The sequence below is a fragment of the Hyperolius riggenbachi genome, chromosome 5 (assembly GCF_040937935.1).
Source record: "Hyperolius riggenbachi isolate aHypRig1 chromosome 5, aHypRig1.pri, whole genome shotgun sequence".
NCBI classification, from domain to species: domain Eukaryota; kingdom Metazoa; phylum Chordata; class Amphibia; order Anura; family Hyperoliidae; genus Hyperolius; species Hyperolius riggenbachi.
Window position 1 is genome coordinate 65,882,843 of NC_090650.1, and position 17,095 is coordinate 65,899,937.

General features: G+C 41.7%; 1 protein-coding gene across 4 annotated transcripts in view; it reads left to right on the forward strand.

Annotated features, from left to right (window-relative positions):
* Positions 1–17,095, forward strand: part of ADARB2 (adenosine deaminase RNA specific B2 (inactive)) — an 802,765-nt gene that overhangs the window by 436,567 nt on the left and 349,103 nt on the right. The gene's annotated exons all lie outside the window — the stretch shown is intronic.

Genomic DNA, 17,095 nt, shown 5'->3' on the forward strand with positions numbered 1-17,095 from the left:
AATGACACCTTCATTGAAGTATGCTTACATAGTTACATAGTTACATAGTTACGTAGTTATTTTGGTTGAAAAAAGACATACGTCCATCGAGTTCAACCAGTACAAAGTACAACTCCAGCCCGTCCCCCACATACCCCTGTTGATCCAGAGGAAGGCGAAAAAAAAACCACAAGGCATGGTCCAATTAGCCCCAAAAGGGAAAAATTCCTTCCTGACTCCAGATGGCAATCAGATAAAATCCCTGGATCAACATCATTGGGCATTACCTAGTAATTGTAGCCATGGATGTCTTTCAACGCAAGGAAAGCATCTAAGCCCCCTTTAAATGCAGGTATAGAGTTTGCCATAACGACTTCCTGTGGCAATGCATTCCACATCTTAATCACTCTTACTGTAAAGAACCCTTTCCTAAATAAATGGCTAAAACGTTTTTCCTCCATGCTTGAGCACAAATCTATGAATTACTGAACCTTTTTATCTCTTTCCTGCTCCCAGAAGCCATTTACTGACAGGAAAGTATTTTATGGCTGTAATTACTAATCAGCGAGGGTTATGCTAGTCTGACCCAGTCCGACCCGGACAGAAAGTGTCACTTGCATACCTGATTTTTAACTCTTTCAGGCAGAGAAATAAAAAAGGAACACAGCCTAGTTATTTGTGTGCTTGGCACTATACATACACATGTCTATGTCATCATGTCACATGTCACCTCGGTTGTCCTTTAAGTAAAATGTCAATTCACTAAGGCTTTTACCCCATGCCAAGCGGAAATTTCTGACCAGTGAGGTGAATTACCGACTTGTGCAGTAAATACCTCAAAACATGTCAGTAAACGTTAATTCACAAAGATATAAGCATGCGGTAAAGCCAGGAGAGATGTTCGGTAGTTACTTCCAGCTCTAAGCTGTTGGAAATTACTAAATAGCATTTGATAGCATTGACAGACAGCAGAGAGCCGAAAGCAGAGAGCCAATAGGAACAGCCTCTCCCTCCTGCGTCTCACCCAGTTTGTTCCGACACTATAGAAGGCGAAACCTCAAAACAGCAGAGCAGGAGGAGACAGGCTTTTTTGCATCACTTTAGAGGTGCAAATCTTTATAGGATTGCACAGAAGAGCGGCCTCTAGCAGCATGTAAGCACACCTAAAGTAATGCAAGAAGCTTTCTGCTCTTCTACAAGCAGTCACGGGACACAGGAACTTCCGCACAGCTTGCATCAGAGACCTTAGCTCACTTCTACAATACCGAGCAGGGCTTGGTGAATTGAAGCAAGATTTTTCTGTAAATCTTTGTGAATTGGGGAAAAATTATAAAATACTAAATGCAGTATTTTGCTGACCACCTGTTTTTTTTTTTTTATCGAACTGCCTTTTGTGAATGCTGCCCAATTAGGAGTAGACAGTGTTCAGCTTGCATGACCGTGTTAATTTGCTGTCCCAACAAAATCACTCAACACACATGCATAATATCTAAACCACTGGCAGTGATAAGATTGAATCAACCCTTGTATAGAGTATAGTCATCTTATTTATTAACTAATGATTTACCTCTCTGGCCCATATGCAATTAGAGGACCACTGTCGCGAAAAAAGTGGGCAGTTAAAATCTGACAGAACCGACAGGTTTTGGGCCAGTCCAGCTCCTCAAGGGGGATTCTCAGGGTTTTCTTTGTTTTCAACAGCATTTCCTGAACAGCACTTTAACTGCCAAAATAGTAAGATACCAGCCAGCCTCCCTACTCACTTGCACACCAAGTTGTTAGTTAGACTTTGCAACTGCTGTTCAGGAAATGCTGCTGAAAACAAAGAAAACCCTAAAAATCCCCCATGAAGACATGGACTGGCCCGAAACCTGTCCGTCCTGTCAGATTTTAACTGCCTACCTTTTTCGCGATAGTGGTTCTTTAACTGTTTCTCCTGAGTTTTCTCCTAGGTTATAATTTTTCATCTTCTATTTAGAATAACTTTTCAGCATTTTGTGATTTAAAAAGTACCAGAAAAAACGTGAAAAGGGTACTATCAAAATAATTTCACGTATTTTCTTGCTTTCTGGTGATTTAAAAAGCATTTCATTGACAAGTTTGAAACGATCACTTAGTAGAAAACTAGGGAGAAAAAGTGAATTCCATATGCCCCTTTGTATCTGATTCTCCATGGGCCATGCGAAATTCACTTTTTCTCCTGAGTTTTCTCCTAAGTGATATTTTCACACCTTGTCATAAAATGCCTTTTAATTCACCAGCAAGCAAGAAAATACGCAAAATATTTTTGATAGTACTTTTCACCAACTTTTAGGTACTTTTTTCCCCTGGGACGCAGGTGAGCAATCAGCTCTCATTGGCTGAAGCCTATGACAGCCGGTCGCTCCCATAGACTGGCAGAGGGGGGTGAGGGGTATAAAAATAAAATAGATTTTTTTATTAAAAAAATAAAAATAAAAATATTTATTAAAAAAACAAAGAAACATTCTGGGAGCCATCACAGCCCATCAACATCAACAGAAATCTCTGTTGGTGGGCCGAAAAGGGGGGGGGGAGGGGGGAATCACTTGTGTGCTGAGTTGTACGGCCCTGTAGCGAGGCCTTAAAGCTCCAGTGGCCTGTTTTGTAAAAAATGGCCTGGTCACTAGGGGGGTTTAAGCCTACGGTCCTCAAGTAGTTAAAATGCTTAAAAGTTATTTTAGAGAGAATATATTAAATGTATCTCCTAGCAGATAACCCAGGAGAAAAAGTTAATTGCATATAGGCCATCTGCGTTGCTATAGTAACAAACTCATTATCTTGTAACACCTGTGGCGCTAGTAGGTTAGCTACCCCAGCATTAGTATGAGTAAGATTAATGTACTGCCTTTGCATGGCAATCTGACTGCTCGGTGATTTAGGGCCCTTATGTAACATGACCCTTATGTAACGCATGCAGATCGTTATTGTGACTGCACAGGAACAGATGACTACCACATAGGAAGTACTGAGGTCCAAACAATGCATTTTAAAGTGAATAAAGTTTTTTTTTTACAAGTATATCATATATACGTACAACAACACAGCTAAAACACAAGGGACCCAACATATCCAAAAATAACAACCCTAACTATCCAACTAAAGCAAATATATACAAAAGGCAAAAAGCCAAGCACAGAATCATACAAAATATGTTCATCAACGTTTGGACACAACCCGTACACAAAATAGTAGTCAGGCAGGCAGAAGATCCATATCAGAAAGTCAGATGATGAGAAGCAGGGAACATAAAACAGGGAGCAAGGAACAGGTGAACAGATTGACACACCACAGGCAACAATGATCTAGCAGTTCACTGATGGCAGAAGCAGGCTGAGAGTTGGTCATGCGACAGCTCAGAATGTTCACAGGTTTCCGCCTACAGTTGAGCTAAAGAACTGCAAACTTCCAAATGAGAAGAGGGACATCTGCTGGTGAACAGCGGGAGTCCACACAAAAGAGCACAGGTGCTGCCACCACCAGGACACTTAAAGGGAACCAGAGATGAATGTTTCACACAAAATAAACATATCAGTCGATAGCTTGTAAAGAATAAATGCTCTACCTGATATTTTTATCCATTATTGCTCCAGGAAAAATCAAATATGGCCACCGGCTCATATCCCTTCTGCTTCCGGGTTATGAGTTGTTTTGGATGTGCTGTCTAGGCTATATGAGACTAGGCTGCTATTTAGGCTATATGAAAAAGGCTGCTGCAGCCTTTCATCTGTGTGCTTTAATTTTGGTATGATGTGCAGCTGCCTGTAGAAAGTGTCTCTCATAGGAATGAAACTGCAGTCATCATCAGTATCTATGCAGACAGAGTGCACACAGAGCACACAGATCATATTGCAGGCTTTTGCAGCCACACTTGTCTGTTTCAGAGATTCTCTCTCAGCAGCAACAGCCCCTCCCATGTCATCACAGCTCTCAGTATGCAAAGCAGGAAATCTGAGCCAGGAGGTGGCAGGCTTGGGCTTGAAAAGTCTCCACAGAAGAGTGACTCAGCTATCATGATTCCAGGTCAAACCTAGACTGAGCCAGTCGGGGATTCTTATCACAGCTGATAATAGACTAATTAAGCAGATAAGAATGAAACTAAAAGCAGGGTAGGTGTTTATTGTCATGTTCCCACTGATAAATGTAATAAAATACATGAGGGTGCTTCGTCTCTGGTTCTCTTTAAATCTGTTTATCTCATGATAACTCATCTTGGGGTTGACTCAATTCCTGTATGAAGTATGATGCAGATAAGGCTGAATAGCAGTCTGTGAACAGTCCCAGCTCCTCCCCCATCCCATCATCAACCACATAAAAAAAAACTCAGTGATAATTCCACTCTCTTGATGAGAGGTTTATATGTATAATGCGTGTATTATACTGGGAGGGTGTGATTACACACGGATCAGGAAGGAACTTTTTAGCTATAGGGCTGCAGTGGGAGGATGTGGGCAGTGTAAGGTGTTCTGCTGTATGCTGGGGAGGGAACGCCCACTCTGCTGGCAAAAAGGAACTACTCAATGCTTTCAGCAGGGTGCTTTCATTGTGTCTATTGCAAAAAGTACAGATGAGTAATGTACAAAACATTGTGCAAAATAAAACATAGCTTAGTAAATGCATATTGATTATTCTGTGCATTAAACAAGAAGGGAGGCTAAAGCTATGCTCTGTATTTTTAAAAAAAATCCCCAAAAAATGTTTGCATAACAGTAAACCATGTCCTATTTTACCTTCTTATCTACATCTGACCTGTAGATTGCAAATGTACTCTTAACCTTTCTTCAGCATGCATTTTTTAAGGTGGGTAGAGGAAAAAAAATATTTACTCAAGAACATAAGACAAGCACAACCCCTAGGCAAGGAGAAAACAAGGGAGAAGTTGCTACCTGCATGGTGTGTGTGATGGGGAAGCCAAGAAACCAAATATGCCCCTGGTATTCAGCACAACATTGTGTTCTTTAAAGTTGGAAAAATACGGATACAGTAATTCACCAAAGGCTTCTTGTGCTGTCTGGGCCTTTTTGTGTTCAGCAAGTCTGGTATTTATATTCCAGCACATAAAAAAAGCTCCCAACTATTTTCAGACACAGCAGGTTAGGTCTCATACTGCGCTAGTTGAAAAAAGGATTTAAAAAAAATTGCGTAGGTTTTTGTTCCAAAAGATGGGCACATTAAAATAAACACATACACTATGAAGGCTTATTGTATGAAAATATACAAAATGCTTGTTGTATGAAATAATGGCTTGCAGATAACTACATTGCGGCATTGCATAGGGGGCACCGCCATTTTTTCATAAGGGCTCCTGCGCCCTTTTTACCTGTTTTAAGGTGGGTCACACTCCAGGAAATGGTTGGTGAAGAGTTTCAATGTAACTCAGAACTTATCCCACCACCCAATAGGAAACTGGGGGTTAGGAAGTAACTAGGAATGTAGGAAGAGCAAGTAAGTGCTTTTCCTCTGCGTTACTAGTTGCAGAGTTTGTGTTTAACCACTTAAAGGGGCACTATGGCGAAAAATTGTAAAATGTAAAATATGGGCAAACATATACAAATAAAAAGTATGTTTTTTCCAGAGTAAAATGAGCCATAAATTACTTTTCTCCTATGTTACTGTCACTTACAGTAGGTAGTAGAAATCTGACAGAAGTGACAGGTTTTGGACTAGTCCATCTCTACATAGGGGATTCTCAGCAAGGCTTTTATTTATTATAAAGATATTCCCTAAAGGGAATTTAACCAATGATGCTGGCCGGCTTCCCTGCTCACTACACAGTTTTTTGGCAGTTGGACAAAGCAACTGCCATTCACTAAGTGCTTTTGAAAATAAATCAATCCCTGAGAATTCCCTATGAAGAGATGGACTAGTCCAAAAGCTGTTGCTTCTTTTAGATTTCTACTACTTACTGTAAGTGACAGCAACATAGGAGAAAGTAATTTATGGCTCATTTTACTCTGGGAAAAAATGTACTTCTTATTTGTTTATGTTTGCACATATTTTACATTTTACAGTTTTTCGCCACAGTGCCCTTTTAAGGACCACAGGCTTAAACCCCCACTACAGCTTTAAAGAGAATCTGTATTGTTAAAATCGCACAAAAGTAAACATACCAGTGCGTTAGGGGACATCACCTATTACCCTCTGTCACAATTTTGCCGCTCCTCACCACATTAAAAGTGGTTAAAAACAGTTTTAAAAAGTTTGTTTATAAACAAACAAAATGGCCACCAAAACAGGAAGTAGATTGATGTACAGTATGTCCACACATAGAAAATACATCCATACACAAGCAGGCTGTATACACCATTCCTTTTGAATCTCAAGAGATCATTTGTGTGTTTCTTTCCCCCTGCAGCTATCTTCCACTGAAGTGTCAGGCTGTTTCTTCCTGCAGAGTGCAGACAGCTCTGCCTGTATGTAATTCCTCAGTATGTAAAAGCCCAGCCAGCTCAGTGGAGGATTTATCCAGCTTGTAAAAGATAAGAGAGAAGAGAGAAGCTGCTCTAATCTAAATAATACACAGGCAGTGTGCAGAGAGGGGCCTGGATGGGGGAGATGCATCACAGAACCACAACACTGAAGAACTTGGCAACCTTCCAGACACAAGCCTGACAAGTCTGACAAGAGAGAGATAAGTTGATTTATTACAGAGATGGTGATAGTAGAACGTGCTGCAGTAAGCCAGAACACATTAGAATAGCTTTTGGAACTTGTAGGATGATAAAAAACAGGATGCAATTTTTGTTACGGAGTCTCTTTAATGCCTCACTGCAGGGCCGTACAACTCAGCACATAAGTGATTCCCCCCTTTCTCCCAACCAACAGAGCTTTCTGTTGGTAAGATCCGATAGCTCCCCCAATTTTTATATATTATTTTTTTTTATAAATATGTATTTGATTATTCTTTAAATACATTTTACTATTTTTTTTTTTTTGCATTTTTTCCCCAGCCCTCCCTCTCCCCACCAGCCAATCACCGTGATCACCTGTCATAGGCTTCAGCCTATGACAGCCAATCACTCCAGTGTCTCCCAGGGGGACAGCCGTGTCACTTGGCTGTCCCCAGAACAGCGTTGCCATAGATCGCATTGCTGTACACTGTTATTAGACAGCGGTTTCAACATCTAACAGTCTACTAGCAGCGATTGCCGCTGGGAGGCTGATGACAGAGCGGAGCTCCGTCATTCAAACTGGAATGCGTGTGCAGTGGCGCGCACAGACCCCTGCAAACTCCGCCCCCAGGACTGCACGCCGATTGGCGTTAGGCGGTTCTGAGGTAGCCGCCGCGTCCACATCAATTGGCGTGGAACGGTCCTCTAAAGGTTAAGATGCTGATTATTTGACCTGAGGAAGCATTGAGCCCTGCAATGTCATTGTCTTCTTAAGAACGAATTTTAGCGAAGGGGGGTGGGGGAATTCAATACATTGCCAAGTAAGAAGTTAAAAAATAGAAGAGTGATCAAGAAATGAAAGATATTCACCATGTTATTTTTTGATCCACATTCAGTCTGCACGTAATCATCTTTACTACAAGCAGACATGAAAAAAAAAGAAACAGTCGACACCATCTTTAACCACACCCCCTAACAATGCAATAGGCTAAACAGTTGTTTTATTTATAGATATGCATATGCATAGAGGGAGATACTGGTTGCCTGGCCGTTGGAAACAGCCATTATTTCCCACAATGCAACAAGGCTCACAGACAGGAACCTGTCAGGACCTAGGTCCTGACATACCACTGTGGGGGGGGGGGGGGGGTTCACCACAATATCAGCCATACAGACCACCCTGATGATCTGTTCGAGAACAGGTAAAGATTTCTCATGGAAAAGGGGATATCAGCTACTGATTGGAATGAAGTTCAATCCTTGGTTAAAGTTCCTCTTTAAAGTGTTTAATAATAGAACCGATTTCTTTTTTAAAGATTTATATCTTATTTATATAAACAATTCTTCCTACCTGCAGACAATTTTGGAACAAATAAATACAATTTGATGGGGCATTTCCTCCTTTCTCAGATAATCCAAGCTACTGCTTTATACCTAAACTCAAACTAACCTAACCTAGTTAAGTTAAATTTGCTAAACTAACCAACCTGCCAGGAAATATCATAATGACTCTGGTGAGTTTTGTTCTCCAGGACTGTTTGAAGGTATCCTATGGGATGCTGTGCCAAATTATGTAGCACAGAATAATCTCATTTCAGTTCGACAGCATGGTTTTACTAAAGACAGGTCCTGTCTCACCAACATGCTCAGCTTTTATGAAGTGGTGAATGAAGATTTAGATCTTGGGAAAGCTATAGATGTATTGTACTTGGACTTAGCAAAGGCTTTTGACACTGTTCCCCACAATAGCCTGGTACAAAAGCTGAGAATACAGGGACTAGGAGAAAATGTCTGTATGTGGATAGAGAACTGGTTAAGGGATAGAAGGCAAAGAATGGTGGTAAACGGAACATACTCAAAATGGGAAACTGTTAGCAGAGGGGTGCCACAGGGGTCAGTAATTGGTCCTATTCTTTTCAATGTATTTATTAATGATCTAGTAGACGGAATACTTAGTTTAGGCGTGATCTGAAGTAACTCGCGCGAAGTTCCCGCGCGAAAAGTTACATTGAGCCCTAAGGGACCTCAGGCGGGTGCGCAAAACTTTACGCGCGGAAGCTTCGCGCGATCAGCAGCACAAAGCGGTGATAACTCTGCTAGTGCAAAGGTTATCACGCCTAAAGTCTTTTAGGCGTGATAACTGAGTTATCACCACTTTGTGAATCAGGCCCTATATCTGCATTTAAAAAGGGCTTGAATGATTTTGTTGCATTGAAGAGCATTCACGGCTATAATTTTTAGGTAATTGGCACAGGCCTTGTAAGGTTTTTTGCCTTCCCCTGGATCAACTTGGATTTGTGCAGGTTCAGAATGGTGTTTTATTTTTATTTTATTTTTTGTGGTTGAACTTGATGGACGAATATCTTTTTTCAACCAAACTAAGTAGACTTTCTATGCCTAGATGAATTGATTCATAGCCTTTCTAATTACCATAAAACCTGCTCCCTTTTACAAGTAGACATTGTTTTCAATTCTATCGTTGATAAATGAAGACCACAGGAAACATTCATTTATTCGTAGTATCTTAACATATGTGTATATAGAGATATATTGCACTGTGTGGCTTTTGTACTTCCAACAAGCTAATGGAAATTGATTGCAGTAGGGATGTGCCATATGCCGCCATTACAAAGTAGCTCTTTGTTTCAAAGAAAGATTATTTATTTTGAAGCATAGCTGCAGTATGTTGCTCATATTCTCAAGTCATGCCTTCTGCACACAGAAAGCAACATAATAAATAGACACAGCCGACATATTATAATATACTGCTAATGTCAAAAACACTTAAAAAGTTTTGTCTATCAGTTCCAGTAAAATAAATGACCTCATCCAAGCATGCTGTCTGCTTATGCACTTCTGTGCAAACCCTTTCTCTAATATTTATGGTAAGACGTGATTAGTAAACAATAGTCACTTCTAAATTAGTTTAGCAGCTACAGTAACTCAATGAAGATTTACAACCACATGGTAAAGGCATCTTAAAGTGTACCCGAGGCGACATGTGACAGGATGATATAAACATGTGTATGTACAGTGAAAAAACATATTGATAACCAGGCTGTTTTACTTGTTTTATTTTGTTGCTTGAAAGAGTTAATTTTTAGGCATGGAAGTGACAGCTTCTGTCTTGTTGGTACCTTGTCGGGAATATAGTAAACATCACTGATAAGCAAAATACAGCAATAAAAGTTTTCCTGGCAGAATACAACTTCTGAGGGCAGGGAAAGCTAAAATACACGAAGGTCTCATTCACAACTAGGGCGTCTTGCTTTTTTTTTTTTGAGCGAAATCTCTAAAATCGCTAGTGCAATGAATCATGGGATAGTTCATATCAGCACGTTTTGTCTGCTTTCCACTCAGCAAAGCGCTGCATGTACCATTTTTAGGGCGTTTTTGCTGCAATCGAAGGTATAGGAAAAACGCCAAACGCTCACAAAATCGATATGTGCGGCGATTGCGTTCACGCTTTTAAGAATAAATACATTGTATTTATTCTTTTCCAGGTCAAAGAGTTCACTTTTAAACTTGCGTCAGGAAGTGAAAAAAATAGAATCGCTCTGCAAAAGCGCTCTGAAAACCGCTGTACACAAAATCGTAGCGCGCAGGTAAGCGCCGGGACGAGGGGAAGGGGGAGGAATCACTCACAAAGTCGGAAAATGCTGGCGTTTGCGATTTCGATTTTAGATATGAACAAAGCCGAGCTGTTGACCTTTTTCTAACTCCGGGACAATAGGCTGCCATTGATAAGAGACAGTAAAACATTCCACCTATTTTGTAAATATTTGTAAAAGTAAAAAAGTAGGAGGATAAATATTATTATCAGTTTATTTTCACCTTTGTTCACTTTCAAGAGAAACTACATTGAAAATAACATAATGAATAAAATTGCTTTTTTTCTATTTTATTTTTTTACAATATTATTTATTTACACAATATTTAGTCAGTGATTGTAAAATCTTGCTTATTTACATCCCAGGGAAGCTGATGACATCAGCAAAATGTATAGGTGGGCAGGGGTGCGAAGTTTACCCGAAAATTCGGGCGATTTTTCAGGTTTGCCGAATGCGAACCTGAAGAATTCAATCCATGCTGAATCCGAAGTTTCCCGAATGTGCGCACTCGAATTCGGCCAGATGGCGCGGTAGGTTCGGTTTCAGCTTCGGGATTCGAGAATGACGTCATTAGGCCAATCAGAAGTCCTCCAGCCGAGGACCTGGCAACCCTAGCAAACAATCAGACAAGGGGAGCCTGGCCCTCCCCTCCTCTATAAAGGGCAGCGGCCATGTTGCGGAGCCACGCACTTGTGTGACTGCTGCTGGTACTGAGAGATTCAACAGTGCTGTGCTGTGTCTGAGCAAGTGCATTTCACTGCTAAACCTAGCGTTTTGCTTCCTAAACACCTAAACACATTTATTGTTGTCTTATATAGTTAGCTAGTATTTTGATTGTTTTTAGTCAGCTAGTGTATAGTGTATACTGTGCTAGGCTAGCGTTAGTCTGTGTGCAGGCTAGGCCTGCTAGCCTAGGTAGCCTTAGCCTACTACTAGCTTAGGTAGGTTAGGGATTCTAGTTAGTTGTGTACTTAGTACTAGTTTAGTTAATTATTTAGTACTGCTGTAGTCTGTTACTTTATTAGTTTCAGTACTGTGTTAGTTAGTTACTGACTGTGTACAAGCCAGCAAACATCCGTTGTGATCTGTGACAGACAGTCATCTGCCCGAGCCTATTGATTGATTGATTGCGTCTGACCGTGTGTGACCGATTGTAATTGTCACCAACTGTCTGCCGCACAACTTAGTTATTGTGTAGTATGCTAGGGATTTCTTAGTTACCTGCGTGCGTACTACTACTGCCTACTACTATACTACTACTACCCGTTCACTTAATTTTTTTCCGCCGTTAGCGTGTGATTTTATTAGCATCTGTAGTCTGTGTAATAAATAAGAGTTACAACACAGGCCACCACCAGCATCCGTTGTGAGTGACCTGCTACTGTCACCTCCTATTACTGCTGCTGTATTTATCCTCCTGCTGTCAGTGGTCCCACCGCCAGGGTCCACACAATACATTGCCTGCTGCCAGTGCCACACGTCGTTTTTTGTTTTGTTTTTTTTTTAATTACACCTATTTCAATGTTATTTCCCTTTAAAAAAAAAAACGCATCCGAATTCCCGAACATGAAATTTTTACTGAATTTTGAGCCCGACACCCAAACCGAATCCGAATCCGAACCGAATTTCATGGGCAAAGGCGAATTCGAATCCGAATGTCATGCGGACCCGAATTCGAATGTACCCGAACCGAATTTTGGTACATCTGAGCATGCCTGTAGGTGGGCGGAGCTAGTTACTATGCAAATGTGCACCACACTAACATTGCGCATCCAGGTGTGACTTTGCACGCATGATCATGATGGCTACACTTGTGGTCAGTTGTTTATGTCCTCAGGTGACCTGGACTGAGGGGCCTGTGTGTAGATTGCAGATCAGTATTGCATAAAAATGGCGCCGCATTAAAAAGATACACTTATCACTATTTATCGTTAGTACTGCATAATAATGGCGCACAGGGAAAAAAGAAGAAAAACGGCACACAGGAACGTTATTTATCAATAGCGCCGTTGATATGCCAAACAGCAGATGTTATTGTGCACGGTAACGTTATTTATCAATAGCTAACCTACATAAGCCAAACTGCAGAAGTTATTTAACTGAAAAACAGTTAATGGATTTAATGTAACACTTTCAAAGGTAGGGTTAGGCACCACCAGGGGAGATTTAGGGCTAGGCACCACCAGGGATGTCTTAGAGTTAGGCACCACCAGGGGGGTGCTTAGGGTTAAGCACCACAAGGAGATGGTTAGGGTTAGGCACCACCAGGGGGTGGTTAGGGTTAGGCACCTCCAGGTGGGTGGTTAGGGTTAGGCACCACCAGGGGGGTGGTTAGGGTTAGGGATAGGTAAAGAGAGGGTTCTGTGTGTTAACGCTAAATAACAATAAGGCTTTAACGTTAAATAGCGATAAGGCTTTAACGTTAAATAGCGATGAGCGTCAAACGGATTAGCGGCAACACCCTGCGCCATTATTCACAGGCGCCATTTTCAGATGGACCTGTAGATTGACAGTGGATTTGGTGAGACCCCACGCTGTACTATGTGCATTTTACAATCATACATTGCATGCTAGCTTGTGTGCTGGACGGACTAACATGCTGGATTGTGGGCTTGGACTAAGATGTTATCTATCATGATTCCCACAAGGCCAGGATCCTTGTATATCACCAATTCTGTATGAAGACTGCAGTGCCAACTTACAGCGATATCTTTTTGTGTGCTTAATGCAGCTGCATTATGTGTTGGTGTCCGTTTGTCCATGTGTCTGTCTTGTCATTAAAGCGGACCTGAACTCAGAACTTCTTCTCTGCTCTAGAAGATAAGCAACAGCATAATAAACTTTAAAGAAAAAACATGTATTTGTTACAGCTGATACAAATCCTTCAATAAATTTGCAGCTTGTCTACTTCCTGCTCTCATGGAAGCAGACATATTGTTAACATCTTGTGTTTACCTATTAACTCTCTGTCCTGGCAGTAAGCTGACACATCTCAGGGATCAAATTACAACTTGTGCTTAGTCAAAGGGGAATTGGACAGGACAGGATTTGTTTTCCTTCTGTCCTGTGCAAGAGTTCAGGTCCACTTAACTACATAACGACCGTGTCACGCCGATGGGTGTGACCGCGGCAGCAGCTCCAGTTTGGCAGGGAACGCGTGCGCGCATGCGCGATTGTTCCCTGACGGTTCACAGAGCTCCGCTCCATGATTAGCCTGCTAGACTGTTATGAGCCAACAGGTGAAAGAATTCCCCTTTGTTTACAATTGTACAGCGCTGCTATCTCTTGCAGCGCTGTACGAGGGACACTGGGCTGTCCCTCAGAGAGGCTCGATCTGTGTGGCCTCTCATAGGTATCAGCGGGGAGCAGTGCCGATCGCCATCCAATAGCGATTAGGACGACACAGGGCGGATGGTGGGAGGGAGAGGGAGGGCGGAGGGAGGAAAAAAACTCCCTTTACTTAATTAAAAAAAAAAAGATTGCAGCAGCGATCAGATGCCTCCAGCAAGGTGTCCTATTAAGGACACTAAAAGGATGAAAAATTCATTTGTGTGGTGAGTTGTAGGGCTGTGCAGCACCCTGACCAAGCTGCACAGAAATGTATTGTAAAAAAAATGGCCTGGTCGTTAGGAGGGTTTAAAGAGGAACTCCAGTGAAAATATTGTAATAAAAAAGTGCTTCATTTTTACAATAAGTATGTATAAATGATTGAGTCAATGTTTGCCCATTGTAAAATCTTTTAAATCCCTGATTTACATTCTGACATTTATTACATGGTGACATTTTTACTGTTGGCATGTGATGTAGCTGCTGCATGCTTTTTTGGCAGTTGGAAACAGCTGTAAACAGCTATTTCCCACAATGTACTAAGGTTCACAGACAGGAAACTGCCAGGAGTACCACGGTCCTCAGAGTTTCTTGTGGGAGGGGTTTCACCACAATATCAGTCATACAGCACCCCCTGATGGTCGGTTTGTGAAAAGGAATAGATTTCTCATGTAAAAGGGGGTATCAGCTACTGATTGGGATAAAGTTCAATTCTTGATCGAAGTTTCTCTTAAACACTGCGGTCCTCAAGTGGTTAAATACAGACCCAGGTATGATTATATTTTCACCACTTTAAATGTGTAGCTACTCCGTAGTCAATCGGCTTTTTATGCAATAATGTGCAGGGTAGATTGTGTGGGGACCTCCTGTGTTTTAAGTGACCAACAATAAAGATGTTTGTATTTTTATAATACCTCCATGGAGGTATTACAAAAATACAAACATCTTTATTGACCACTTGCTTTCTCCTTGTATAATAATTTTGGTCTTAATTACCTTTTGCATTTAGATTCTGCAGAAAGTAGTTGTATTTGCACTATCCGATTATCTTTTCAAGTCTAACTAAAGGATCATTCAAGTGTACATGATGTACATACAAAAAAATGTTCTTACATTTCTACTCGTGTTTTTGTTCTTCTGTTACACTGAGATCATTTCGCCTTGAAAGAACGCTATATGTGTTAAAATATTTCCATGCCATTTGCTTGATGTGGAGTTGTGTTGGGAAAATCCTCCCTTTGGGCCAAAGAGCGCAGCTTTCATAAACTCTGATCTAAAGATGTGAGTCATTGTGCATGCTAAAATTCAGGACCTAATGACTATCTCAAGTGTAATCCTTTAAACTAACAAGCACTTGCTTAACATTGAAGCTCACATGATGAAAAGAAGCCTACATCTTCAGTAGAGGGTGGGTGCATTAACGCCAGACTCTGAAAAGTTTTGAAGACAAGATAACTAGGACTGCTGTGGAGTGCAATGAGACACCAAGCAAACACAGCCATCTTGGCCTTGTTTGGAATTTCAACTTTAAAGCGGAACTGTAAATTCGTTAAAAGCAAACAGTTTCACTTACCTGGGGCTTCCAGAAGCCCCCAGCAGCCGTCCTGTGCCCTCGCCGGTCCTGCCCGAGCCTCCGTTCTCCCGCGCAAGCTTCTTTCATTACCGCCAACTTACAAGTCAACGACAACTGTGCCTGCGCGCCCTGGGCAATGCAACGCTTTCTTCGCGTTCCCACCCGCTATAGCGGGCGGGAAGGTGAAGAAAGCATTGCATTGCCCGGGGCGCGCAGGCACAGTTGCAAGTCTGCGGTAATGAAAGTAGCTCCCGCGGGAGAACGGAAGCTCGGGCGGGACCGGCGAGGGCACAGGACGGCTGCTGGGGGCTTCGGGAAACTGTTTGCTTTTAATTAATTTACAGTTCCGCTTTAAGTAGACCTGAACTCTTGCACAGGATGGGAGGAAAACAGAAAGAAATGCACCCTATGTGTATTTAGAGAGTTTAGCCTATTTAATTCCCCCTCATCTGTGACTAATCGCCACTGTAATTTGATCTATCAGCTGTGCCAGCTCAGGAATCTCCCCTGTCGCAGCTAATTTCTAAACATATTATTGTATTATTTGTAAACATATTGTAAACACTATGGTCTCGATTCACTAACTGTGCTAACTCAGTTAGCATGTCTTAAAGCGGATCCAAACCAAACATTTTTTTAATTCAAAATATTTAGTTGCATCACTCTGACACATACAAAGATAAATAAACACTCCTTCAAGCCTATGAGCATTTCAGTGCATGCTTTTCACCCTTCTCTTTTCATAACTACGGTCATACAGGTGGCAGCCATTAGCAATTCCTCCTTTGCCGAACACCTCCTATTCCACCAGTCTGCCGGATTCTGCCCCGTAAACATGAAAGAAAGGGAGGGGTTCCTTCAATAAATGTAAAATATTTTATATTCGTCATCATGCAGCTGATTTAGATTTAGAATAATTTAGAAAATAGATTTTATTTCTGAAATCTGGTATTTTTAATTTGAGTCCTCTTTAAGGCTTTGGACTTGCAAACTAGGGTGCTAAGTAGTTTGCACGTCCAAAGCTATTACTGTCCGTGCACAAAGTTTAGCGATGCGTGGTGCGCGCAAAACTTCGCACGGTGCACGCGAAATGTCGTATATGTGCACCTTATGGTGCTAGATGCACCCATGCGACGTTTTGCGTGCACTAACTTAACGTGCTAAGGCGCACTAACTTAATGCGCTAAGGGGCTTTTCACTGGCGTGCTAACACTTAGCACCCTTTTGTGAATCAAGCCCCATGTCTGCTTCTATAAAAGCAGAAAGTAGACACACTGCAGATTTATTGCAGGATTTGTATCAGCTGTAACAGAGACATGTTTTTCTTTAAAGGTTTTTATGCTGCTGCCTATCTTTTAGAGCAGAGAGGAAGTTCTGAATTCAGGTCCGCTTTAAAGTGTAACTGGCGGGCATAAAATCAAAAATCAGTTCTTTATTTTTATATGCTAACCAGGCAATGCAAAAGTTAAAATCACTATTACTTCTTGTTGATAAATGATCATTCCCCAGTTTACCTGACTCCTAATTGTGGCACTCAAACATTTGGTACACAAAAAGGAAGTTGCAGGGCATGCTGGGTTGTCCTTTTTTGCTTCTCTAGTTCCCCTCAGATTTAACTGATGCAGCCTGATTGTCTGAAGCCTCTTTTCCCCTCCCACACCTTTGTTCTTTTCTGATTGGCCAAGAATATAGCAGCATAGAGGGCGCTATTATGGCTGGGAACGCAAAGAATCACTCGCATTCCCAGCCTGTCGGCTCCTGACGGTGAAACCGGAAGTGGCTGCCGGCGGGGACAGGAGGATCGGAGGGACACGGCAAGGGCACCGGACAGCTGCAGGGGGCTATTAGAAGCCCCAGGTGAGTAAAACTCATTTTATTTTTGGTTGACTTTAGGATCACTTTAAGTTGGAACATTGTGCCATCTCTGTCCCCTGTACCTCCTCTGTGCCCCCCCCCCCCTGTGCCTCCAGTGTCCC